The following is a 26,446-nucleotide window of genomic DNA, read 5'->3' on the forward strand; positions in this document are numbered from 1 at the left end:
ACACTGCCACCATTTTAGAAGCAGCTACATGGACACACATTTATCAAGCATTACAAATTGGGCCAAACTTCCAAATCCAGGGATGGATTTCCCATGGCTATCCTCCATAGATTGTTGGAGAATAGTTCCAAGCCACCACCCTCTACTTCCCAGTGAGCTTTGGCACTCAGCCAATAATACAGACTACTGCAACACGGACATAGAATAGTTGTGTAAAATCTTACCATAACCATAGACATCCTTCTCTTCCATGTTGCAGTATTCCTTCCCTCCCTCTTTCCCCACCTGTTCCCATAACAGTCCCTTCTTGGATGGCATTGAACTTGCACAGTTTTTTTCTGAGACTGGGGTCCAACTGGGGTGCTCACTTCTGAGGTCTGGTATGTGCAGACATCACTTTTATGGCCCACGTTCCCCTAGACACGTCAGACGTCCCACACACCTAGCAGTGACAAGAAGCTGTTGTATACTGGCTACTGGCCAGACGTTTGGGTAGCAAGAGAAGGAAACCCAAGAGTCCAGAATACTGCAACATGGAAGAGAAGGACATCTATGATTATGGTAAGATTTTACACAAATATTCTTATTTCTTGTCTCAGTTATTTAAATTTCAGTGTTCTGTTAATTTGATGAACTAAAGTAGATCCATATATATATATATATATATATATATATATATATATATATATATATATATATATATATATATATATATATATATATATATATATATATATATCCCACACACACACATTTTGTACTGGCACAAGTATGCTGTACATTGGCGACAGGTAGTGCATATGTGCTACCACCTAAGTTAGCATACCGGGACTTCCCATGCCTCCCTTTGTACTGTGTATGTAGGACTACCTTCAGCCTCTCTTGATTGTGAAATATGGACCACAAGGGCCTTCCACTGCAGTATGGAAAGCAGTCTGTTGAGTACTCGATCCTTTCCTCTCCAGCCCTCAAATTCAGATTGTTTTCTATTCCTGAGTCATTGGCTGTGCTTAGGGAACCTGCATTCACATTCACATTTATAAAACCTTCTAAAATGGTACTGTTTTCATGGTTGGCTGACAAAAAGAATGAGTGATGTGAGTAGTAGCACCTCAATTCATTTTATGACTTGATTTAAACTGTAGTTTTAAAATCATTTAAACTGTAGTTTTATCTAACATCCTGATAGGCTTGTCTGTGCACATATACTGAAGCTCTTCTGTTTAAGTTCAAGTTAATATTATAATCATGGGCAGAGCTGGAACGGTCTCATGAGTGAATAGCGGCTTTTTATACATACAGTTTGGTAGTGTTATGAATAAAGGCAACATTGGTTATAGGAGACACACACAGACATTTGTAATCAAAGAATCAGAAACAGTGGTACATGCTTTGTAGTGTGACTCACAGATTTATCTAATTGCTTTAAGTACCTGGAAAGTGCAGATATTCTATTATGCACACAAAGACATTTGTAGTTAAAGAATCAGAAACAATGGCTTTGTTGAATCAAAGACTATCAGCACACCTCCTTTGTAGTGTGGGTCATAGACATAGCTAAATGCCTGCAAAGTGCAAATGTCCTATTATACACACACACAGACATTTGTAATTAAAGAATCAGAAACAGTGGGTTTGTTGAAACAAAGGATATCGGCACACCTTTGTCGTAGTATAACTTACATGCATATCTTAATGCTGTAAGCACCCAAAAAGTACAAATATCCTGTCATACAGAACACCCCAGAGTGTCTTTCTCCTGTTACACAATGAACAATTATGTGAATACATATGTTAAACTTGTAAAACTGCATTTTCTTTAATATTGAAGAACACCTATATGGGAAGTATTTTCAAAGTAATATTTTATACTGTAAATAATCTGAATAGCCAAACACGCGAAATAAATATCAGATAAATTCTGTGTTAGTGTCTATTTTTAGTAAAAACACCTTTATTGAATTATCACTTGTGACATAGGCAAACCTACATTTATGTAAAAGTAATCAAACAGTATTAAGAAGTTCACATTTTACATTGCATATATTGTTATGGGCCTAGGACACATGCTCGACTAGCATATGTCCGAATCACAAAACATCGAACACACATACACAAAAGCATTTAACATCGAAAAGTGCTTCCGTGTATGTGTAGTTCAAAAAAAAAATCTATGTTTCTGCAGGGGGGCTTTGTCCCCTGCACCCCCACCCCCTGACTTTATTATTCTCACTCCGAGATCGCACTACAGTGAGGAAAAGGGAATTTTCCCTTACCCGCACTGTAGTCTGATCTACGAAAAAGGCACACATACACGGAAGCGCTTGTTGATGTTAAGCTCTTTCGTGTATGTGTGTTCGATGTTTTGTGATTCGGACATATGCTAGTCAAGCATGTGTCCGGATCTCATTGTTATTTATCATATAATCAAAGGAGCATTACATAAATTGGTCACTTCCTGAGTTCTCTTAAATCTCATTACTCTTCCAGAACATTTTTCTGTCTGTATTGTTTTCTGCCTGTATTGTTCCCATAGTTTACATTTTTCTACGTAATTTACTTCTACCCTTTTCTAATGATCACAGTTCCAGTTCTTTTATCTCTATTACAGTAGTCACTACTTCAAGTATAGTTGGTTTAAATTCTGATTTCAATTTCCTAGTAATTGCATTTTTTGGCAACTTAATAAGGCCTTACTATGTCTAGGCAATTCAGGTCCAGTATACCTGCTCAAAAAAAAAAAATCCTTAGCTACACTCATTTGCTCATCCAGTATTCCTGAAAGAGTACTCTGTAGGAATGTTTTAAAGTCTGCCCACACATTACAATCTGAGAACATATGCACCCTGTCTTCCTCATTACAACCCCAACATTTACCATTTTCTGAGGAAAATTCTTTGGAGTCTGTTTGAGGCATAAAATTATCTATGCAAACACTTCCAGGCAAAAATCCTAAATCATCTAGATTTTTTTGTATATTTGGGAAACATACACATCTCCTCCCATTGTTTCTTTGTGAACTGCATATCTAATCTCAGTTCTTAATCTTTTCTGACTTCTGATTGAGTCCTATAGTTGTCATGCAGTATTTTACATGCCTTACTAATTATCCCATTTTTATCAGCAGCTTCTATTCTAGATTCAGTTAAAAACTCATCCAGTTCAGATGTTTCATTTAGGATTACAATATACATTTATTTTTGTATATACTCTGATATCAGTTCTTAATGAGGAAGGCAATCACTAGCCTGCAATCTAAATGTCTTCTTGGCCTCTTACCATTCTGTTACCTTTCCTTTTCTAATTATTTTTCCCAGTACCTTGGTTTTATTTCCAGCTTCCTGCAGGAAATCCCAGACCCTCTTGCCTACTCTTTGTGCCTATAATTGCAGTCATCCTTAGCAGAATGTCCTTTCTCCATTCCAGTATTTGCTGTGTTCTTAGTTCTTAATATACTTCCTGCTACTTTATAAATATTCTTTATGAATGTTATTCTCCTAAAGGATCTGTGGCAAAAAAAACACATTCTTTGTTATTTTTTGAATTACCCCCTGCTTCATCATAATCCCTTTTCCTTTGATTTGTAGCTTTTTTGCTTGCGTTGTGTTTAAGAGCCTTAACTGTGTAGCTGTAAAATATCCCTTCAAATCAGGTAACCTAAACCTCCTTGTTCTACTGGGAGGATCAACTTATCTCATTTTACCCTTACCCCTTCCTCTCCCAAATAAAATCCTTCAACCATTTATTAATTACTATCTACAACGTCTCTTCTGGTTGATAAAAATATGCCTGACCTGTGGATAAAACTAAAGGGACTAAAACTAAAACTATGAAAAACATTTTTACTGTTTGTATCTTGCTATCCATATCCATAAGCAAGAGCTTCCAGTTTCTCAATTTTGTATTAGCTTTTGTTTTTTCTCTTCTCACACATCTTTGTCTGCCATAACAGTATCCTTTTTAATCCATACTCCTAAATACTTCATTTTATCATATCCCCATAAATATGGGTATTGCTGAACCAATTCATGTATGGGTGTATGGTTACATAGTTTATAACTATAGTCTTTGTTTTATCATTATTCATTTTATAACCCCCCCTGAAAAAAAAAAACAGAAATGACTCAGAATGTTCCAGAACACTGAGATGTCCTTTTCTGGTTCCATCTGGTACAAAATAATATCAGCAGTAAATAAAGACTTTTCTTGAACACCATACCAATTATATCCTTGAATTTCTGAGTCCCTTATTTTCTTTGCCAGTGGTTCTAAATATAACACAAATAACTAAGGGGAAAAAGGACACCCCCTGCCTGGTTCCTCTGTTCGGACATAATTTTTCAGAAAGGAGCCCTCCTACTTTGATTTTTACCTCCGATCCCTCTTATGTCCTTCTAAATAACCTTATTATTTTAACAGGAAATGCAAGTTCTTCCACTGCCCTAGTCATGAAATCCCAGCTTATTCTGTCAAATGCTCTCTCTGCATCAAGACCAACTGATAGCAGTATTTTCTGACATTCTACTTCACTCTGGATCATCAGTGTTCTATTAATGCTGTCAAATGTTTGCCTCCCCTCCCCACAACCACATTGGTCCATATCTTTCAATTTTGGCACATCTTTGCCTTTCTTTTTGCCATTATACACTTAAACATTTTATAATTTTTTTTTAATTGAAATGGGTTTATATGAATCTGGATTAGATGGGTCTAAACCATATTGAAGTAATACAGTCACTAGAGCTTTTTTTTTTCCAGGATATTGGTGCTTCCCCTCCTTTTGATTGGTTACACATCACCATTTTATTTCATCTCATTCTATCATATCTGTTAGCTGTCGAGCCTCATCTGCCTTTCACCTTGGCATATTTATGTCTTCCATAAATATTTCAATTTGCGTTTTTTTCTTGATTTCCCCACTTGTCTGCTTTACACAAATTTTCATCAAAATTCTGAAATCTCTCATACCTCTACAGGATCTCTGGTTATTTTTCCTTGTTATAGGCTCCCTAGGTTTGAAATAACCCTACTTTCTGTTGCCTGTGTTGTTGTGCCAAAACTTTTTGTGCTCTGGAGATTTCATCGAAAACAGTTGCTTAACAGCAATCTTTCTAAACTCATGCATGTCATCTAGGTACTCCCTTATTTTTTCTTTAGTACTCTGCAATTGTATCTGTTTGTGTTCTTTGAGATTCCCCTAATTTTGCAATACTTTAACCTTTCCCAACCCCGCTAAATAATTCATATTATTTTTTAAACAGGTCTCATTTTCTTTTATTTCTACCCTATTTATAAGTTCCACTTTCATTTTATTCCACTCACTAGCTCTAACTTGTGAAGTACTTTCTATCTTCTCTAATAACACCAAGATAATTTCACTAACCATTCCATAAATTCCTCTCTTATTAACAGGTAGGTGGGATACCGCCAGTGTCTTATCTTTGCTATATTACCCTGCATTTTTATCTTAGTAATTATTGGCAAATTATTTAAAATACTTATTGGATGGGGGTCAGAGTTCTCAATTAAATGCAAATGTTCCCATGAAATATAATTTCTGCCAGGTCTGGTCCAGTTATTATACCTTGTTGAATAATGTATAAAGTATCTCCGAATTCCTACTACTGAATTTATGTCTTTCACACCAAATGTTTTTAGAAATTTCTTCATAAACCTACTATCCTTCATTATATTTTCCCTTCTAGCCCCTAACCAGAATTATTGCAGGCTATGTACAAGGATCCAATGACTCAGGTATGGACAGTGTTTGGTCTTACAGGGAGGATCTCAGTAGGAGAGAGTGTGCATCAGGGTTCAGCTCTGAGTCCACTGCTGCTCATACTGATGATGGACTACATTTGACAAACCAGTCAGAGGAGACGTATCAAAAATTTGCTGTATGCACATGATGTGACATTACAGACAGACTCCGACAAGCACTTGAGCAAGGCGTATGGGAATGGAATGGAATGCAAAACTAATGCACACGGGATGAAACTGAGTACAGATAAGACAATAGTAATGGTAACAAATGGGGGAAATCAGAAGAAGCTGAGATCTGAGATAGAAGTCAGAATAGTCAGGTTAACAACTTCAAGTATATGGCAGGGTGGTTAAGGACAATGGAAGTCTGAATGAGGAGGTCAATGCTAGAATCAAAGGAGCTGCTGCCAACTGGCACAGAGTGTCAGGGATAGTGTATGACAGAAAAATGCCAAAGAAGCTGAAAAGTAAGGTGTACAAAACAGTTATGCAAGCAGTACTACTGTACCATACAGATATCAGGGCAGTAAAAGCAAAGTAGTTGAGGAAGCTAGAGATGATGGAGATGAAGCACCTGAGATGGGTTGTAGGATGCACACCGTGTGACAGACAAATAAATGAGGACATAAGAGCAGTAGGCCAAAGTAGTGCCAATTGCAGACAAAGGCAAAGAGAACAAATTATTGTGGTTCAGGCCTATGTGCAGAAAAGCAGAAGACAATCTGGTGAAGAAGATTTGGGATAGACAGAAGAAAACAAGAGGAAAGAAGGACATCCAGTAAAGAGATGGATGGATTGTGTGAGAGAAGACCTGTGATGGGTATGACTGTTGAAGAAGGTAGGATAGTGACATTAAATTGAGAGAGATGGTGACAATCAACACAACACCCCAACCCCATCTACAAAAAAATGGGAAGAAAGGGGATTTATGATGATAATTGCTTTATTGTAATGGAACATTTAAAAACAATTCACCCTGGTGGTCCACCATCATAAATAATCATTACAGTAAAATGATAACTCCTTCAAGTTTAAAGCAGATCAAAAGATGTTGATATCAATGATAACTTCAGAAAATCAACTACAAATCTGAAAAAACACTATTAGGTCTACTAAAGCAGCCCATGAACTAAGATTAGTATCTGAAGTTAAGGGAAATTAAAAGGCATTATTTAGCTACTTTAGGAAACCAAGAACCAACACCTGATGGTGCTCTGTATGTAATCACAATGGCACCATCTGTGCTGACCCAGAAGACATTGCCAGTATACTGGCAAACAAGTTCATGCAACATGCAAATGTTACCCCAGAGACGACAATCTAAAGCTCATTTATCTCTGAATCTCTCACACTCCCCATTATTACTAAAGAACATGTACTAAGGGTGCTTTCCTAAACTAAAAGTCCTTCCTGCCCGAGACCTAACAAGAAACATGGTTGTTGAATAAGCAGTATTAAACCCTAGCTGAGCCACTCCATAAACTATGTAACCTGAGATTAGCCACTGATCTCATCCCAGAGGATTGGTATCCAGCAGTGGTGATCAACTCTACATGGGTAGCCCCACTACTGACCCTAACAATTATAGGCTCATCGGTTTGGCAAGTCTTATTTGCAAAACCATGGAACATATTATTATAACTGATCTGATAAACTTTGATATTAAAAATCTCATCAGGCTAAACCAGCAGCAGTTTGATTTTGTCAAGGGTAGATCCTTTCTAATTAATCTGGTTAACTTTAAAAAGATAACACAAGCTGTTGATAGCAAACATGCTGCCCACATAGTGTACCTTAACCTGGTCAAGGAGTTTGACACCATCCCCATGCTAACATAGTTAGTAAGTCAACTTAATTATAAATAGATCCCTGTGTATTAAGATTAATAACAAATTAGCTAAAAGACAGAACACACATAGTGTAGGTCATAGGTGCCTCATCAGAGAGTATGAAGGTGATTAGTGATGTCCCACTGGACACTTTACAAGATGGTAACCAGATTCATTAGAAAGGCTCCACCCTTGACAAAGCTTAGCTGCTGCAGGTCCAGATTACCTCAAAATAAATGGAATTTGTGGAACAATATGCGTGGAATGATCTTCAGGAGGAGGATTGAGGTTTAAGGGAAGGCAGGAATTGAGCAGGTTATGTAATGCTGGAGTGAATCATTGTTAAAATTAAAACATATATGTATACCTCATGAAATTACAATGGAATGTTACTGTGGTTTAGTTTTTGTTCTATCAATGTATGTGTATCTATGTCATTGTTTCATATGTGATGATTTAATAAAGGTGTTTAAAAAATATATCCCAAGAGAACTGAAAAAAAAGACTGCACAATCAGACTGTCTACTACCTAAAAAGGTAAGTGAAGAGGTTAAAGGCGGAAAAGGTCACTATCTGACCTTGGTAAGGATAGAAAAATAACTGTGGTTGGTAAGAAATTAAACACAGTAACTTAAATGAATTTTAGAATCAATCGAAAACAGATATTATGGACCAAATAAACAAGAAAAAGTGGAGGAGAGATGACTTGAGTATTTGGGCAGTTGAGGTATGTAACACTTTAAGTCACTTTTAAAGGCTGAAAAGATTGGGCGTATGCAAATGCACCAGGGAATGCTGATTCAGATATTTCAGGCAAAAAATGAAATGCCTTTGAACTTGAATTAAGGAGACATAGGCGTCTTTGCTAATAGTGCTAGACTGGAGGAGTGTAGAAGGGAAATGGACAAAAGGGTGAAACTAAGTAATGGGTATGTTATTGGGTGATAGCAACAATATGGAGTCCTGAAGAAAATTTTAACACCATCTTAAGGAAGGCTGTAAATGCAGCTGATTTCATGATGCAGGATAGATGCTTTTGTTCACTGGTAAAAGACTGGTACAATTTCCTTTGAGTTTTACCTGATTTTTTTGACACTTTTCTAATGTTGTTAACTTTAAATTTATATATAACATGTTATTTGTTTAAGATGTTGCTGTGTTATTGGCTCAGCTTTGTAAAAAGCCCTTCAGACCACTTCACCTATCCATTTAATAGATGTAAATAAATAAATAAATAGATAGATAGGCAGTGGATTAAACTAAAGATTATTTGAGGTTATCTAGAATGAAGACATTATTGTGTGTAGTGGGCAGACTACCTTAGCCAGAAGTTGACACTGATGTTCCCTTATGGGGATTTGTATCATTAAACGGTAAATATTATTCAAGACCATTTATAGTCTAGGGTTGTTATTTTTTATATGGGTCAGAAGTGGGAGCCCATATTCAAATATGAGGAGGAGAGTGTTCATCCCAAAGTCATGACGAATCTCTATTGTTCAGAAGTTTATAACATGATAGCATTTTAGCGTAGCAGAAATTTTATTTTATACAGTGTGGCAGCTGAAGGAGAGAAAGATTGAATAAGCCAAGCTGGGATAGACGGTGATTCTGTTAATGGTCCCTTACAGCATGGCCTTTGTTTATCTAAAATTCCCCATTAACTACTTGGCCTACAACCAGGAGTTTAAGGACAGATCATTGTATAACTTGATTTTATTATGTCATGAGCATATGACATTGTTAACATGTCATCCATGTAGCAGGTTGTAGTCTTCCATGAGCTATCTCCAGGGCCTCAGTTTACAAAGGTTAGGCTAATGTCAGAGAACTGATAACTTTGGTACTGTATTTATCAGTTTAAAAGGTGTGGGCAGAATGTTATTTATACATACTCATGCTGAACATTTGTCTAAATAACTGGAAAACCAGTTGATGGTAGAGAGCCCTACACCATTTGCTTTGTCCACTGAAACTGTAAGGGATGTGACACATAGCTGAACGCTTTAAGGCTCACTATAAATGTGGGAGGTACAGGGTTTGATTCTTACAATGGGTAATTGGTTGGTCTTGGAATGGCCCACAAGGATAGTTAGCCTGATACTAAATTATGAACTTAGCCCCTTTGGCAAAGAAGTGGCCCCTGCAAATTACATTATAGATAGCCCCCCCCCCAAGCTCAAACACAGTTGTGAAAGACATGGGAACACAGGTTGAAAGCAATTTAAACCTCAATCACCATGTCTCCACAGTGGTAAGGAAAGCCTTCTGCACTGTGATTCCCATAAATAAAGGCATCACATCCAAGACTAAGGATGTTATAACTCATCTATACTCAACCCTCAACAGACTACTAATACAACTGGAGAAACCACAGAGATTTCTAACCATGAAAATTGAGGGCCTCCAAAACATGACCTACACGGAAAGACTGAAAGTCCTGTTTCTGTACTTTGTGTCCTACAGGCTGCTGAGAGGTGACCGGTGCCTGGCCTACAAAGCAATCTTTGACCCTGCCCTAATGGAAATCCTGCATGTCTGCAAATCAAATAGGACAAGAGTCACTCAGTCCAGGGATCTCAACCCAGCCTGTGACATAAATAGAACATGTTGGAAATACAGATATGTCTTCCAGAGATTGCCACTCCTCTGGAATAAACTCTCACTTCACATGAAGCAGAGCTCCTCACTGACCCTATTTAAGCTCAACCTTGAGAATTGGATGTGAGACCGTAAATTCACCCCAGGGGTGGCACCTATATCCCTCATGAGCAGGGGCAGTAGGTGCTAATCACTGATTCAATCTGTTAACAATGACCATCTAACCATGATCAATGAGGGAACAAGAGTATTACATGGATAGGTTTGTTAAGGCCTTAGGGCTATTAACCTAATAGCCTCCTATGAACCTATGAGCCTATCTGCCAATATGAGACCCTTTCTTCGTGATTGCATATCGAGAGTCAGTCAGAAATCGAGTGGCTGTGAGGGTACTGTGATGCGGTATAAAGCTGTGTGAGGAATGATGAAGGTGATTATAATGACTGAAGTATGAGATGTGCTGCCTGGAAACAACTTTATTCTGTCAGTTTGCTCAATGTGGGAAGTAGGAAGCATGGTAGTGGGACATAAAGTATAATGGAAGAGCACTGTAACTGATTTGAGAAGAAGAATTTGTGTAAATTTCCAGAGTTTTAAAAGAACCCTTTTGTCATTGCATATGTCTGTAATTGGACTCAAAGTTTATCCAGATTTTTCTTCAAATTATTCAGATGCAAAAAAATGACTTCTTGAGGGCAAGAATAATTATGTATCTCTTTAAGTCTGATAGAAACATACATGCCCTCAGACAAGATCTGACACTCTAGAAAATAATGGACCAAAGCATTCAGACATGCTTTAACAAACTTGAGTGATGATGGATTCAGCACAGGCCTGAAGTCAAATGTATGACAAAGTAAACTCACACATGAAAAAGTCAAGCAGAATGCATCTGGCATCACTGCTATGTTCTACAGGTACTATGGAGAATTTCTTGCCTAATGAAGTCAGTGTTAGCTACAAAAGACAACCAACAACCTCTAAGTTAGGGGATGAAAGTGCCCTCATATTTATAGGATTGAACAGACTGCACAGCCCATTTGCAACTCATAAAAGATTAGCTGGTCAATTATAAGTGGCAGACATTTCTCTAGAATAAGGATGGTAACCAGAAAAGCCCACCAGATCAACCATTGATGGAGCTTACAACTTTACCAGGTAGTTATACTTAGTGCAGCTTTCAAATGACAGGGGCATTATTTCACAGACTGGGACTCAGTGAATATTTCATGTGCTTGTGAAAACTGCTGAGGGTAAAAGGTGCAGTTTACATGAGCGTGGAAGATGTGATTCAGAGACATTATAAGCTGCAGTGAGTGAAAGCTTCATTATTGGCTAATTTACATGTCTATGAATCATATGATGTTACTGTTAGTGATAATCAGCACTTCCCTGTAGTAATTACCACTGGTGGCCCATGCATCATATGGTAATAGACGCACCCACACAATCAAGCATACAGACACTGCCCCATACCTCTCAACTGTTCCTGACTTAGTGTTCAGACAATATGCCTTGTGATGCAAAATCTGCAGTTCTATTAACTTTGCAAATGATTTAGTGTAATATTTAAAAAGTGTCCCTGCTGTATAGTACCCCACCCAGTATTACAAGCTTTGCTCATTAGTCTTAGGGAAGTTGAGAGAAAATTCATCCCCCCGTGATGATTGTGAAGAGATGGGTGAAGGCTGCCAGCCTAGTCAAATAGAATTTGATATATAATTCTGACATTTGTAAATAAATGTAAAATACAGGCATGTTTTCTTGAGTGTAAAAGAATATTGTGACATGTGGAACTGCAAAATATGTGACAACATTGCACTCTACTAGCCCAGTGAAGCATATTGTGACCCTTTCATGTTAGAATTTGGCTCCAGTGCATCTGGATGAAGGTTTCATACCCATTGTTTTAAGGCTAAAGTTTATGACCAGAATTTAGATGTGGAATGTGCTTTATTGCTCTGGTTTCTGTTAGAGTATACATGTGACATGACTTATATTGTTGTAAGTTTCTGAGCAAGTGTTAGATTGCTAAATAATGCAGTTTGTGGCCTGAGAACTCCAGACTAAGTGTCAAAAATGATGTAATTTGAGAGGGACTTAGAGACATGTTTGTTAGTAAAGTTTAAATACTATTTCTCACAAGAGACTGAGAGCATTTTGATCTTGGATTTCTAACTCGGCATTCTGCCTAAGCTCACATGTAAGTTTCTAGCACTGTGATTTCTTGCAGGAATAGTTAAAGTTAATAAAGAGTAATTAGGTATTTTTCTTTGAAATCAGACCTGCCCTACTGTATTATTTTAAGTTTCTGTGTGATCTCTGAACTCTTAGATATCTCTGTGGTGCAGTAGTTTTGTCTTGTGTTTTAATTATTTATTATTAAATATTTTAAAACCTTCTACCTGTGGCTGGTGTATGTAGAGATAAATTATGCTTTAGAGTACATTATATATTTATAGAGTTTACTGTCTAAGCCTTTCCAATAAGCCTAGACTGAATAGTCACATTACCATTGGATAGTAATATTGCACAGTAATAATTGGACACCTTTTTAAGGGCCTTTTAGTAGCTGATATTATTAGCTGGGTGGTGGCAGGGATTACTACCATATGGTCTGGGTAAAGGGGCACAGCTGGAGAATCTGTGTCAGCCTTTCCCAGGAGTGTCTGTGAAGTTGTATCAATACTTATCTCAAAGTGTGTGTATGGTGTGTCAGCTACGTGGCAGGGACACAAAGCACTGGTTGGACAGAGGGGGTACTGGAGGTTTTAGTTTGCCCAGCTAGGCTGAGATGTTATACGTGTTTCACTGTTGCAGTCATTATATTTGGGTAATCTGCTGGCTGGTTGCCCTCAGTCGGCCTGAATAACAAAGTCTTGGGTCCTGCGTCAGTTGCTGTCTCCTCTTCCATGACATCAGGTCGTCAGGAGTATAAAACAGGCAGCCAACGCTATTTTCTTCAGTCTTTCTTGCCGCGCAGTGTCCAAAGCAGAAGCAGTTCACAACTGCCAGTCGTCCAACTCCTGAAATGTTCATTTTCGAGTTTCAGAACCAAAGTCTTCAACTAAAAGCTAAGTACCCCGTTGGGGAAACTTTTTCTTCCCCCATACCAATGTTAGTAAAATTTAATAATTGCATTACTTGTGGGAAGCAAATACCTCATAAGGATTTACATTTGCACTGTATTCTTTGCCTAGGCCCAGATCATAAAGTGCCTTGCTGTCGATTTTGTGCTATATTCAACCAACGCACTATTAAGTGTCGGTATATCTTTGCTTCATAATATTTTGGAAACAGATTTAACTACCCTGAAATGTTGTCAGATAGTAATCCGACTACCGGAGTTCATAAAAAATGCAAAGAAAAGGACAGAGACAGACCGTCGAGGTCCAAAACCGGTGACAAAGCTTCTCCTAAGCCAGTCGCTGGTTCGCCGGTACTCAGTGAGGTGCTTTCACAGCCCCTGATACCAAGATCCATGTGGAGTCCGGCATGCCACGAGATTCTCAAAGTATTGTACCCACGGATGTCTCTCCTCGGATGGGTCCGGAGCCGCTGAGCAGGCTCTGGCTTCTGAGGGTGTTTTCAGGCCTCAGCATTTCTATATAAAACTGACGCCAGCTTCAAAAACAAAGACAAAAGCGACTCCTAAGGCCAAAAAAACAATGCATGAGCCATGTGCTCAGGCCTCTATGCCCAAGAAACAGATGATCAAAATGTCTGAAGACTTAATTACCTTGATCAGGGGTTCCCCCCTCCCCGATAAGAGGCCTAGGTAAGACACTGATTATAAATCTTCAGATCAGGTTTCTATTTCTTCTGATTCCTCTTCTGATCAGGATTTTTCTATACCACCCTATGAGGATTCAGATGCAGAGGAATCCATTCCATCTGCATCTCTTCCTGAAGATTATTCTTTTGGTGAAACCTTGCATACTTTATGGGAACATTTTCATTGGGAGAGTCAAGATTTCTCAGAATCAAAAAAGATGATTAGGGATTTCCTTCTTCTCCCTCAGCATAGGCCTTTGGCCATACCACCTGTTTTAAACATTGTTGATGATGTGTTTTTGGAATCAAGCATGGCTCCAGATATCCTACCACCAGCTCCTAGCAAGCCAGACAGATATTACAGGGTTCCTGACTCCCACACATTTTCATTCAAAAATCCTGCTGCTGATCCTGAAACTGTCTCACAGGGTCCCAAAGGTATAAAGGCCTCAACAGCTAAGAATCTCACCCCTTCTGATAGAGATTCCAGGGCGCTGGATAGATGGGGAAAGAAGGTTTATACGTCTGCAACTTTGGCAATTAGGGCCTTAAACTGCCAGTTTCATATGCTTAAATATCAACAGCATGTTATGGGATTATTGAAACAGAAAATGATGTTGATTTCTTTATGTGTGGAAAATAAAGAATTACAGGAATTATTGCATGCAGCAGAACAGGTTGGAAAGCATACTTTGCAATGTGGTTTTGATTCCTTGGAGGCCTCCTACAGTGCCGCAGTTACTGAATCTGTGATTAGAAGGCATGCCTGGCTCAAAGAGCAAAATCTGCCTGATCATGTTAAAGCTAAATTGTTGGATGCACCTTTACAGCATGATACTCTGTTTGGTAATAAGGCAGAAGAGGTTTTAAAGAAAATGGAAGACAAAGCTAAGTCTATGCAAACTGTAAAAGACTTCTTACAAGTGCAGCCACCAAGATTCAGTAGACACTGGCCTACAAAAAACTGGTCCTTTCCTGTGTCCAACAGAGCCTCACGGGGCAAATCCAGGTGCTCAAAAGGCTCTAGATACCAATCACAGGGTTCCTACAGGTCAAAACAATGGGGTGCCTCTACCTCCAAATCTGGAGGAAACAAAGCACAACCCTACAGTAAGCAGTCTCAATGACTTCCCTCTGCCATCACTTATCTTTTGGCAGCCCCCTTAGGGGGAAAACTAGCACTTTATGCAAAAAATTGGCAGTTAATAACCCAGGACAAGTGGGTATTAAACATAGTATCCCAGGGATACAGATTTCATTTCCACACCTTGCCAATTCCAAACAGTTGGCCAGATCTGTCACAAAATCAATGGGCAGAGGCACAGAAACAAGTTATGTCCCTCATGGATATGGGGGCTATTCAGCCAGTACTAGAACTAGAAAAAGGACAAGGGTTTTACTCAAGACTGCTCTTGGTACCCAAAAAAGACAATGCCTGGTGCCCAATACTGGATTTACCGATTTTGAACACATTTTTGGACATCCCAAAATTCAAAATGCTGACTTTGCAACAGCTTCTGCCCATGTTGGGCAAGAACACTTGGCTAGTGACTCTAGACTTAAAAGAGGCATACCTACATATCCCAATAAGGGAATCGTGCAGGAGATACCTCCGCTTCAAGGCTGGTTTTATGCATTACCAATTCTCTGCACTGCCCTTTGGCTTATCTACTGTGCCCAGGGTCTTTACAAAGTGCCTGGCACCAGTAATTGCATTTTGCAGACAAAGAAGCATTCAAATCTATCCATACTTGGACGACTGTCTCATTCAAGCAGAAAACAAGGACATTCTTCGTCAACATCTGGCATTTGTAAAAAGGTTTCTAACATGCCTAGGGTACACAATAAATGAAAAGAAATCACAACTGATACCCTCTCAAAAGATTACATTCCTGGGTGCAAGCTTGAATACAACTGCCCAGATGGCTTACCTTACGCCAGACAAACAAAGGCAACTGACTATTTTCTTCAAACAGATGGCAACAAAAACCCAGTTATCTGCAAGACAAATTCTGCAGGCTTTGGGGTTCATGGCATCCTGTATTCTACTAATTCCATATGCAAGACTGCATATGAGGAAACTACAATGATACCTAAAAAGTTTATGGAGTCAACATTGTCACAGTTTGGAAACAATGATCCTCTCATTCCCTGCCTACAACAGGAGTTTCTTTGGTGGGCAGACACATGTCACCAGAACATGGGACTGTCTTTCACTCTACCCCCTGCCAACCAAACCCTAACTACAGATGCATCAGACTATGCTTTGGGGGGCCCACCTGGCGGGGAGATGCATTCAGGGCATATGGAGCCCAAAACAAATGCATCTGCATATCAACCAGAAAGAGATGTTAGCTGTTCAGAATGCCCTGACAGCCTTCAAGGACTTACTTCATCCGGGACAACTGCTGATAAAGACAGACAACACCACGGTTATGTGGTACATAAACAAGCAGGGGGGCACACATTCCTACCCCCTTTGCAGACTAGCCATGATATTGTGGGACACAGCCTTGACTTACCAAGTACATCTTCAAGCTCAATTCCTGCCAGGAAAACAAAATACTCTGGCAGACGACCTAAGCAGAAATCTTATGGACCCTCATGAGTGGAAAATGGATCCACAAGTCTTCAACATTATAACAGAGAAATGGGGGAGCCCGGACATAGATCTATTTGCATCTCCCCAGAACTATCAACTGGACAAATTTTGCACAAGGACTTATCACAGACAAGCATGGAAGGTGGATGCCCTGTCCTTCAGTTGGAAAAACCTATCAGTTTACGCCTTTCCTTCTCTGCCTCTTCTTTCCAAGGTCTTACTAAAGGTCAGACAGGAGAAACCAAAAATTATCCTAATTGCCCCAGACTGGCTTCGCCAGCACTGGTACCCAATTCTAAGGAATATGTCTCAACTCCCTCCTTGATACTTGCCTCAAATACCTCATCTACTGTCCCAGCAGAACAGTCAAATTCTGCACAATCAGCTCCAAACTCTGAACCTGACAGCATGGCTGATCATGTAATTATTCAAACAACACCTCTCAGTAAATCTGTGATGGATGTCATTTTGGAAGTCAGAAGGCCTAGTACTAGAAAATCTTATGCTGATAAATGGAAGAGATTCTGTGCTTGGAACCAAGCACAAGGGACTGACACAGCACAGCCAAATATTCCTCAGATTTTACAATACTTGACTGAGATGCTTGACAAGGGCCTATCTTTTTCGTCTATAAAAATCTATGCCTCTGCCATCTCGGCTCATTACAGCACAGAGCCTCCCATCTTTTCTCATCCTCTGCTAAAACAGTATCTTAGAGGGGCCAGAAATTTAAAGCCTCCCAGAAGATCACCACCTCCTGCATGGGACCTCAATTTTGTGCTGGAAAAGCTCACCTGCCTCTATTTGAACCAGCAGCTACTGCAGATATAAAGTTTTTATCTTGGAAAACAGCTTTCCTTCTGGCAATCACTTTAGCAATAAGGGTTTCAGAACTACAGGCCCTCATGGCTGTGGAGCCTTTTATTATATTTTACCCAGACAGGGTGTTCCTCAGGACGAATCCTTCCTTTATGCCTAAGGTGGTATCCAATGTAGCTCTTAACCAAACCATTCACCTGCCAACTTTTTACCCAAATCCGCAGAACAAGGGGGAGCGGATTCTGCATTCCTTGGATGTACACAGACAACTAAGATTCTACTTAAACAGGACCAAATCTCTAAGAAAGTCTGAGCAGCTACTGGTGGCAATTGCTGCAGGATCAGAGGGAAAGGCTATTTCAAAGCAGTCTATTTCAAAGTGGATAAGCCACTGCATTCGTTTCTGCTATTTGCATCATGGTAAACTGCTGCCCAAGGGAATCAGGTCACATTCCACCAGGGCTGCATCTACCTCAGCAACTTTCCTCAGGGGGTACCAACCAAAGACTTTCTAGAAACTGCTACTTGGAGCTCTGTTCATACTTTTACAAAGCATTATCATTTGCATCTCCTCTCTAAGTCCAGGGCAGGCTTTGCCACTGCAGTTCTGCAGGGCCTTATAGCCACTCCTAATGCTATTTAGTTCCAGCCTCCCATCCATAGCTTTGGGATTCTACCCAAATGTAATGACTGCAACAGTGAAACACAAAGAACATAGTACAGTTGTGTACACTTACCATAAATGTAGATGTTCGAGTGTATTCACTGTTGCAGTCCGGGTTACCCACCCGCCATCCCCCTTTATTCTGGAGCTTCTCTTTCCTATGTTGTTACAATTGCATGTATATATACAGTTTTATATATATTTATATATATTTTTGCTCCCTATTTGGGGGGCATCTGACATCTGGGGCAAGAAAAACTAAAGAAAATGGCATCGGCTGCCTGTTTTATACCCCCGATGGCCTGACGTCATAGAAGAGGAGACAGCAACTGACGTAGGACCCAAGACTTTGTTATTCAGGCCGACTGAGGGCAACCTGCCAGCCGACTACCCAAATGTAATGACTGCAACAGTGAATACACTCGAACATCTACATTTATGGTAAGTGTACACAACTGTACTATCTGGACCTATAGCTGTGCCAGTGGGGAGTCTTCTTGAGGACCTGGTGAGCAAGGAAGCAACCAGCCCAAAAATGACTCTGATCTCTGTGTGCACTTAAGGGAAATTGTACTTTACTATGTGTATTAGATATCCTTTCCTGTCTTCTATGAGATGACCTCTCTGATGTTAGTGGTGAGGATTGAGGCTCCTTGATTGCTGGGCCAGGGCACAGTCGTCACAAGTGGTGGCAGTGGTGGGATCTACTTCACTTTCTAATTGGCTTGTAGTGGTGTGGGGTAGAGTGAATTCCTGTAGCTTATGTACAGTGATCTCTGAAAGTGTTTTGTACTCTAAAACAGCCACGCAGTGTATACTCAGAGTTCAGATCACAATTGTTTTATTTCTTTTGTTAGCTTAGTGTTAGTCAGGGTGAGCAGGCAGCATGTCAGCAGAGGAGTATGGAAAGCTGACAAGGAGCCAGCTGGCGGAGATGTGCCAGGCTAGGGGGCTGGTGCATGGAAACCTGACTAAGGCAGACCTGATTGCAGCCTTGGTTACAGCTGCATCAGAAAATAGCAGCTTGGAGGACAATCAGACTGACAGTGGAGATACAATATCCTCGGAGAATGGACAGCTCAACCTTTCTCCAGTGGACTTAAAAATCCAGCTGGAGCGAAAGAGACTTAAGTTGGTAGCCAGGTATATGGAACTAGAAGCAGCCGAGACAATGAGGAGTCTACAAGCTGAGGAAAATGAATGGCAGAGGAGGCATGAGATGGAAATGCTCACTCTTCACCAGAGCCATGGAGGTAATGGGGAAGGGAGTAACTGTATCCCAGAAGCACAAAATGTCAGTAAATTTCTTCCACAGTTTAAAGAAGGGGATCATTTTGATAGCTTCATTCATATGTTTGAGCTGGTATGTAAACAGTATGAAGTTGACCAAAGGCTCTGGGTATGGTTCCTGATCCCCTTACTCCATGGTAAAGCTGTAACTTCTTTAGAAAAAATGCATGACACTGACTGTTTTGATTGTACTGCTGTAGAAAGACACTTGTTGGAATGTTTTAAGCTAACACCTGAAATGTATAGGAAACAGTTTTGTTAGCATAGATGCAAGGCAGATGAAAATGTATGTGAATATGTTGTTGAACTGAGCACTTATTTTCATAGCTGGGTGAGTGGATGTCAGGTCACCACTTTTGAAGGGCTGACAGACCTTTTGGTAAGGGAACAAGCCCTTAGCACTTTGCCTGAGGACATGAAGATCTGGTTACCTGATAGACAGTGTGATACTTCAGAGGAGTTGGGGAAGAAGGAAGACCTATACCTAGCAAGCAGGGCAGCCCTGCACAGGAAGGAGACCACCAATACTGCTCATGGGTCTAAAGGAACCCATGATGGGCCCAGCAGAATCTGCCAGTAGCAGGGGAAGCCACTAGTCCAGGTACACATCCTGGATCTAGGGTTAAATGTTTTGAATGCAACCAGTGGGGGCCTTGTGGCATACAGATATCCACGGAGGCAAGGTGGGGAACCAAAGGTGAGGGAGCCAGTAAGTGGGAAAGACAAAATGCCAACAGTGGGTTGTCTTGAGACAACAGGGGTCTGGAACTACCATCCTGCAGATGTCCTGAGAGGGAAGGATTTGAATGAGGCAGTACTATGTACTTATGCAGTTACATGCAGTGAGGCTAGGAGACAAGCATGTGGGTCTGGTAGCCTGGGGGAGACCGAGACAGACTACATACTTGCAGCCAGGATTGCTGAGGTGGTTACTTCAGGGAGTGAGCTACGCTGTAGCAGTGAGACTGAATGTGAGCCACAGCTGCTTGTGGATACTGATGTTCCCTTGGACAGAGTGACTGCAAAGGTAGAGATGAGTAGTAGTACCCAGGCTGACAGTGAGGCACCACTGTCAGAGGATGCCAGACTTCCTGTGGAAGGGGAGCTGGGAAGGGTTACAAGGAGAGACTTGAGACAGGCTAATCTCTCAGACCCTACATTGCAAGGCCTGAGGCAGGTAGCTAGGGAGGCACCGGATCCTCAAGGGAAGGGGGAATCTGTATACTGGGACAAAGGGTTACTATACAGTGAGTGGACCCCTGAGGGAGGGCTAGAAGGTGAGAGAGTACAGCAATTGGTAGTGCCTAGAGCTTACAGTCTTGCTCTTCTAGCCATATCCCATGACATTCCCTTGGCAGGTCATGTGGGCATAAAACCTACAAAGAGGCGTATTATGCAAAACTTCTATTGGCCTGGAAGTTCCAGAGATGTAACAGGGTACTGCAGGACCTGTGAGCAGTGCCAAAAGGTAGGCAAGGCAGGAGACAAGGTGAGAGCTCCTTTGATGCCTTTGCCTGTGATTGAGGAGCCATTTCAGACGGTAGCTATGGATATTGTGGGTCCTCTGAGTACCCCAAGTTCCACAGGGAAAAATTATATCTTAGTGATTGTAGATTATGCTACATGATACCCTGAGGCAGTGGCTTTGTCCTCCATTGAAACCGAGAAGGTGGCAAATGCTTTGCTAGAGATTTTCAGCAGGGTAGGTTTCTCAAAGGAAATACTGTCTGACAGAGGTGCCAATTTTATGTCAGACTTGCTGGCTTGTCTGTGGAAGTCCTGTGGGATGAAGCACATGAAGACCACCCCCTACCATCCCCAGACTAATGGTCTTGTTGAGAGGTTAAACTCTACAATCAAGTCCATGCTACAGGGCATTTGCAGCTCAGTTTAAGAGGGAGTGGGACAAATATTTGCCCCATCTGTTGTTTGCTTACAGAGAGGTTCCTCAGGAATCCACAGGTTTTTCACCCTTTGAGTTACTGTATGGGCATAGGGTGAGGGGACCTCTAGATTTAATTCAAGATGAGTGGGAAGGTGAGTGTGAGTCTCACAAGGAGTCTTTTGTGGCATATGTCCTGAATCTCAGGACAAGGCTCAAGGAACTCATGGGCCTGGCCCACGACAACCTGGCAGAAGTCCAACAACAGAAAAATGTGTGGTATGACAGGAATGCTCGAGCTAGAGAGAGCATGCTGTAGGGCAGCAGGTGATGGTTCTCATTCATGTCAGACATAACAAGTTGCAGGCAGCTTGGGAGGGACCCTACAAGGTGGTAGGAAAGGTAAGTGATGTTAACTACATAGTGGAAGTGCTAGGCAGAAGGCAGGGGCACAAATTGTACCATGTTAACATGATGAAACATTATCATGATAGGGAGGCTCTTGTGCTGAGCATTTGCAGTGGACTGCAGGAGGAGTCTGAGAGAGATCTTGTGACTGATCCCCTCATTGAGACTTGGGCTGACACCTCGGTGGAAGGGGTAGCAATGTCCCAGCAGCTATCTCCTACCCATGTTCGAGAAATCCGAGCAGTGTTGCAGGAGTTTGAGGGCATGTTCACCAGGAAGCCAGGGAGCACCCACCTGGTGCAGCACTAGGTGGATACAGGACCCCAAAGGCCTATCAGGCAGGCCCCTTATAGGGTGCTTGAGAGAGTCAAACAGACTCTGAGGGAGGAGGTACAGGAGATGTTGGAACTAGGAGTGATTCAAGAGTCCAACAGTCCCTGGGCCTCATCAGTGGTGTTGGTGCCAAAGAAGGCTGGCAGAACCAGGTTCTCTGTGGATTACAGGAAATTAAATAGTCACACAGAATCGGATGCTTACCCCATGCCTAGGACAGATGAGGCCCTAGAGCAGCTGGGTGGGGCTAAGTATCTTACAACCATTGATCTTACCAAGGTTTACTGTCAGGTGCCCTTGACTCCCAGTGCTAGAGAGAAGTCAGCGTTTGTGACTCCTTTTGGCTTGTATGAGTTCACAAAGATGCCATTTGGGATAAAGAATACCCCAGCAACTTTCCAGAGGCTGGTAGATGATATCTTAGCAGGAGGGTTTGCCCTTGCTTACATGGATGATATCGCTATCTACAGCCATTTCTGGCAAGAGCACCTTCAGCATGTCAGGGAGGTGCTGGGCAGACTACAGAGGGCAGGGTTGACCATTAAGCCGAGCCAATGTCAGGTGGGTATGGTTGAGGTACCCATACCTAGGACATAGAGTAGGGAGTGGTAAGATAAGGCCAGAACCTGCCAGAGTGGAAGCTATTCAGGCATGGTCTCCACCTGTTACCAAAAAGCAGGTGAGCGCATTCTTAGGGACAGCAGGGTACTACAGAAAGTTTGTTCCTAGTTATAGTACCATAGCTGCTCCCCTCACAGACCTGACAAGGAAGAACAGGCTAAATAAGGTAGTGTGGACCCCAGCATGTGAGCAGGCATTTCAGAAGCTTAAGGAAGCTTTGGGAGGAACCCCTGTGTTAGCCAGTCCAGACGACAGCAAAGACTTTGTTGTGCAGGTAGATGCTTCAAACTATGGGGTGGGGCTGGACTTAGCTAGATTTCTTCAGAGGGAGAGGAGCACCCAGTGGTGTATCTCAGTTGTAGGCTCCAATCCAGGGAGGAATGCTATGCAGCAGTAGAAAAAGAATGGCTAGTCATAGTGTGGGCACTACAAAAACTTCAGCCTTATCTGTATGGAAGAAAATTCACTGTGATGACAGATCACAACCCTCTAACATGGTTAAACAGAGCCAGTCAGCAAAATGCCAAGTTGCTAAGATGGAGTCTGGGGTTGCAAGCATATGATATGTCAGTGCAGCATGGCAATGGGAGTAGCAATGCCAATGCAGATGGGCTCTCAAGACAGGGAATGGGGTAAGGTACACCCAGATAGACCTGACACTCTCAAGTGATGTTTCTCATGGGGCACTTAAAAAACTTGCTTGAGTTCCCCGGGGGGAAGATATGTGACGATTGGGGGAGCTGGGCGAAGGCTGCCAGCCTAGTCAAATAGAATTTGATATATAATTCTGGCATTTGTAAATAAATGTAAAATACAGGCATGTTTTCTTGAGTGTAAAAGAATATTGTGAAATGTGGAACTGCAAAATGTGTGACAACATTGCACTCTACTGGCCCAGTGAAGCATGTTGTGACCCTTTCATGTTAGAATTCGGCTCCAGTGCGCCTGGATGAAGGTTTTATACCCATTGTTTTAAGGCTAAAGTTTATGACAAGAATTTAGATGTGGAATGTGCTTTATTGCTGTGGTTTCTGTTAGAGCATACATGTGAAATGACTTATATTGTTGTAAGTTTCTGAGCAAGTGTTTGATTGCTAAATAATGCAGTTTTTGGCCTGAGAACTCCAGACTAAGTGTCAAAAATGATGTAGTTTGGGAGGGCCATAGAGACATGTTTGTTAGTAATGTTTAAATACTATTTCTCATGAGAGACTGGGAGCATTTTGATCTTGGATTTCTAACTCAGCACTCTGCCTAAGCTCACATGTAAGTTTCAAGCACTGTGATTAATTGTAGAAATAGTTAAAGCTAGTAAAGATTAATTAGGTATTTTTCTTTTAAATCAGACCTGTCCTACTGTATTATTTTAAGCTTCTGTGTGATCTCTGAACTCTTAGATATCTCTGTGGTGTAGTAGTTTTGTCTTGTATTTTAATTATTTATTATTAAATATTTTTTAAACCTTCTCCCTGTGGCTGGTTTATGTAGAGATAAATTATGCTTTAGTGTACATTATATATTTATAGAGTTTACTGTCTAAGCCCTTCCAATAAGCCTAGACTGAATAGTCACATTACCATTGGATAATAATATTGCACAGTAATAATTGGGCACCCTTGTAAGGGCCTTTTAGTAGCTGATATTATTAGCTGGGTGGTGGCAGGGATTACTACCGTATGGTCTGGGTAAAGGGGCACAGCTGGAGAATCTGTGTCAGCCTTTCCCAGGAGTGTCTGTGAAGTTGTATAAATACTTATCTCAAAGTGTGTGTGTGGTGTGTCAGCTACTTGGCAGGGACACGAAGCACTGATTGGACTGAGAGGGTACTGGAGGTTTTAGCTTGCCCAGCTAGGCTGAAATCTGGACCCCATAGCTGTGCCAGTGGGGAGTCTTATTGGGGACCTGGTGAGCAAGGGAGCAACCAGCCCCAGACTGTGATCTCTGTGTGCACTTAAGGAAAATTGTACTTTACTGTGTGTATTAAATATCCTTTCCACTCTTCTATGAGACAACCTCTCTGGTGTTAGTGGTGAGGATTGAGGCTCCTTGATTGCTGGGCCAGGGCACGGTCGTCACACCCCCACACACCCAAGTGCACACTCAGACACAAACGCTCTCACACATATACACACACACACACACACACACACACACACACACACACACACAGTTCCCCACATATGCACAACCATACGTGATACATCCCCACCCAATGGCACTCACAGATGCACTTGCCCACTCACCCATACACACATACTTTAATGTTCCCCTAACTAACCTCCCACTACTGCAACCACCCAGACACACACACACACACACAGTCATCTGAAATTACTCATACCCCCCTAAATATAGGCACACATGCTGCCACACATATACACATGCACTCACACAACCCCAACCACCACTACCTATCTGCAGACACCTGAACCTGCCTTTCACTCAGTCTTCCGTATTGACTGCGATGGGGGAAATGCAGCATAACACAGCTGTCCATGCTAATTTCCATAACTACCCTAAGTGCTGGCATTTTCAACGAAGGGCACATGCCTAATTAACATAGCCACTCCCCTGCAATGCCTCATTAGCATTTTGCTCAGCCATGAAGACAGCCCACTACAGGTATTATATTGGTTGTGTAAAATCACTGCAGTGGGCCCTTTTTTGAATCACGAAGGGCTACTGACAGCACTTTTTGTCCTGCGTTAAGGCTGACCGCTAGAATAGCCCTTTCTGAATCCCAGCCGCAGTCATTAGCGAACATTAATTATTGTGGCTAGGCTACAAATGATCCACTGGTATTAACCTATGAACTTATGAAAATTTTGCATGTTATGCACCATGATTTGAAGACCAAAACAAGTAGGTTGTCCATACAAACGTTATCTGTTTTCTCCATTATAATGTAGATGCCAAAATGTAATGAATTAATTAATTTTTGGCTGAATATGCAGAGAGAAGACCAACAGCGAATGATGTTTTATGCATGTATAGGAAGACACACTGCCAAGCAAAGTTTATGTGCTCTGAGCAGTAACAAGATAAAGAAATTAGATAACATGAAAACTATCCTTGTAAGGAAGTAAAGAAGTAATTAATGTCCAAGCAACATCCACAAGAATAGTCAGAAATAAGCAAATAAAAGGAAATGAATGTTGAGTCCAACTATCATCCAGCATGAAGAATCAGCACTACCTAAACGTTTTAGCAATATACCATTCAGTTTAGGGCAAAGCCAAAGTAAAGACCCTCACCTGAGTAACTGTTAAGTGGTTACAACAAGTGACAAACTGCTTAAATGCAAGTATTTTGAGCACTGAGTGCAGAGTTAGGAATAAACAAACAGGTACGAGGTTATGAAGGCCAAAATCGATCAGAAACAATCACAGCTGCCTAAAACATAGTCAAGATTTACAACATTGCTTTCACTTTAGATGCAGTTACTAAAAAGACTTCACTTATTTAACCTTTGACTTGTTACACTATTGAGGGAACGCAGCGTAACACAGCCAGCCATGCTAATGTATGCAACTACTCTAAATGGAGGTGTTTCTGATGGACAGCACATAGCTAATTAGCATAGTCTGCTCCCCCTGCTTACAGTATTGTTTTTATACAGAAAAGGAAACAAAATAGAGCACTTGGATGTAAGTATTATAAACATTGTGAGTAAATATATTAAAGTTCCCCTAACTGTGGGGATCTTGGGGATGTACGAGACCTTTAGACTATTAGGGATTAGCAGATTTCACTTAAAGTGGCAAATGGTGTAGAAAGCCCAGCTGAGGTGCTGTCTGAGCAGCCAAGTGCAATTTAAGGTAGTCCTCAGTTGAATCACGGACACCTTTTAAGGAAAATAA

The sequence above is a fragment of the Protopterus annectens genome, chromosome 5.part0 (genome assembly GCF_019279795.1).
Source record: "Protopterus annectens isolate FY-2018-M chromosome 5.part0, PAN1.0, whole genome shotgun sequence".
NCBI classification, from domain to species: Eukaryota; Metazoa; Chordata; order Ceratodontiformes; family Protopteridae; genus Protopterus; species Protopterus annectens.